Consider the following 3,317-nt stretch of genomic DNA (forward strand, 5'->3'; position numbering starts at 1 on the left):
TATTGCATTATTATATCTTTCTGAACTTTTTAAGCATATTTTTTTTTTTTATAATCACTAAGCAATGTGTTTTTTCCTTTTAGAAAATAAATTGGACTCATTCTGGGGTAGGTGATAAAGCTAACACATTACTTATTGCACCTACCTTAAAGAGGAGCGAGATTACCCTTACTAATACTTTTTGAGTTCAAATTTCCATAATCTTTTCATCATTTAGTAGGTACATTAAGATTCCACGAATACAATGTAGAGTGCTGATTCACAACTGTCGACATAGTGGGTGGGCATATACTCATACCCAATGAGAAATTAGTCAACCATTGTTGTCAGGTATAACATGACAGCTTAAAGTTATTAGTATCTACATCCTCAACTGAAAAGGATCTATTGGGAGTTTTTTTTATGTCGACAGCAGTGATCAAATTAAAACAATAATAATAGTAGTTTAGGTCATAATTCACAATGATAGAACATTATATGCAAGTGAGAATACCCCCACCTGCTATATGAAGTGGCGCTTGACAACTTTGATCTGTTTAAAGCAGTAATATGTAATGTAGGTTTTAATCCTCAAGAACAGCATATTTTTTTAATAAGTGATAGCATGCCTACGGCTTACTCACCATTTTGAAACTATTGCCTAAACAGTAAATTATTTTTACAGTTTGAAGTGTGCTAATTTTTTGATATTTATCAGAATTAAAAGAGTAGAACGAGATCAAGTCATGAGAACAATATGAGTCTTGTCTCTATACTTGACAAGACCTGTTATTTAAATAATTACAATTTAATTGATTAATAAAGTCTCTAGTCTTATTTCAAACAATAAAAATATCTTGTTTAAATTTTAAGTAAAAAATATGTCCTCAATGAATCCTTTTATTATATTATGATGAACTGTTAGAATTAATATCTAAAAAAGGCCAGAACTTTGTAATTGTTTTAATTATATTTTCATAAAATGGTAATAATTTTAAGAATTTTAGATATGTGGTTGTAATACAATATAACCAACAAAATTAATTATTCTGCATCTTACGGACTGAAAAGTCACAAAAGCAGCTATTGTGTTACTAGATCACTCCGTTTTCCAATTTCAGGTGCTTTTTAAATACAGCTTGATTTAACTATTTCAAAGTCTCCTCCCGTTTTAAGCTAATGTTTCAAAAGTGATATAGGACCGTCGCTCCATGGGGTTCTTAGCAGCGCGGGTCCGAATTGCTGTTTTACGGTTTATCCATGACTAATATGACACATTTCAATCAAGAAAATGATTGCATTTATTGTGTTACAACAAATTTAAACTCAAGAAGTAGTTTTCTAATTATTGCAGTGATGTGCATATCTTATAAAGCAGAAAGATTTCCTCCACAATGAATGTTCATTGTATATCAGTGGGAATGATGGAATTCCCTTTAAAGTGTTAACATCTAGCTACTAGATCAATGTTTCTTATTGTTTCAAAGGTGATACCTAGACACTCAGCCTCTCTCTCACCTTCCTGTATCTACAATTCAAAGTCTCAATCCACCTCATCAAGCCTTCTTGCCATTTCATTGGAAAATTACTTTTTCTATCCTTTATTAAATCCCTCCTTTTCAACATATTATTTTCCTAACACAATGCTTTTCAGGAATTTTAACAATATCAGAAACAAACAATTGTTCAAGTTTTAGCTTAGTGAATGAATTAATTATTTTTTCTCTTTTTGTTCACTAATTATTATTCCTTTTCACTAGAAGAATTTGATGATAAATTATATATCTGCTGATTTTTACTAATTTGGTCTTATAATCAGATATGATTTATGTTTTTGATGTGTTCTTAAGTAACCTAGTTTTTAAAGTTTTTTTTTTCAATCTATGTTAATAGTATTATTTTAAGAAAAAAATTGTTTTAATTATAAGAAACTGAAGTGGATTATAATATATATAAGATGCAGAATTCCAAAACCAGGTAAGTGTATTTTTAATTAACAGTTGTACTAGATTATCAGGTGGTAAAAGAAAAAAAATGACATCAGATAAAACAAATTTGATTAGTTTACAAATTCTATGGCTCATACCTTTGCATATATATTTATATATTCAAATTGATTTCATTATTGAAAACCAATTCAGTGAAATTTTCCTGTGCTTTTGTATGTTTAACTACTTTTTTCTACCTTTATTTTCTCTTTTTAAAAATATGTATCCAAACAATTGTACTAGCCATCATGAAATCATAAAATCCAAATTACATGATAATAATGGCTAATAGATTATTGGAGTAGCAAAAATGCAGTGAATTCAAATGGGTTATGGTCTAGACAAAAATTTGAAAATCATAATTAAATGAAATACAATTTATAGCTTGAAAAATTACTGTAGTCCAATATATATGTATTGAAAATCTGCATATATATACATTTTCCAATCTTGAATTTTTAATTAATTTTTTTTTTTTATATTCAATAAATCATACGAGATTTTTCATACAAAAACATGTATGGGCCCCATTTTATTATGAAAATAAAAAAAATATTTAAAATATACCTGAAGTTTTAGAGTCTCTATGTAAGACTGGACACAGCTAGGTCCAAAAATATCATTGTCAATTGTGAAGTATTGAAGTAAAAAAGCACTTCTTCATATTCAGTATTATCTATTTATACGTTACTATATAATAACTATAAGCAACATGTGTAATATCTGAATATTGAAACTGTGATTAACTAAGTCAGGCATATTGTAAGAATATATCTTAAACCAGCTCAGTCCAAGATGGTTATAAATAATGATAATTATTTTTGTCTAATTGATAGTGTATCTCTTTTTCGTACAGAGATTTAAGATTTTTAAAAAAAGGCCCAACTCAATATGTTAAAAATTCAGTTGTTGAACTTTTTTTCTCTTTAAAAAATTGAGTTGCATGGCAACACACTTTTGTGAATGATATTCCTGAGCAAATCTTATTTTTGACATTTAATCATAATACATATCATCACTCTTGCAACTGTAATAACAAAATATGAAATATTTGGAATCCCAGTTCTCAATGGCATTACATGTTCCTTTATGTACAAGGTCCTCTGAGTTTAAATAACTAAGTCTCACAAAATGATCTGGTTATGTGAACAGGCTAGCTTAAAAATAAAAAGTTGGTTCACAAAGCTGTAAGTACCTCAAAATTTGTTTGTTTCATATAATTAAACAACTCTCATTTTTACTAGTCTCAAAAAATGGATAAATAAAAACTATTAAAGGATTGGATAGTTAATTTAGGGAGAAAATTAGAAAAGATTTTTTCCAGGCTGAAAACATATTTTTAGAAATTAG

This window comes from Halyomorpha halys, unplaced genomic scaffold, assembly GCF_000696795.3.
Source record: "Halyomorpha halys isolate HHAL.00 unplaced genomic scaffold, Hhal_1.1 Scaffold194.1, whole genome shotgun sequence".
Taxonomy (NCBI): Eukaryota; Metazoa; Arthropoda; class Insecta; order Hemiptera; family Pentatomidae; genus Halyomorpha; species Halyomorpha halys.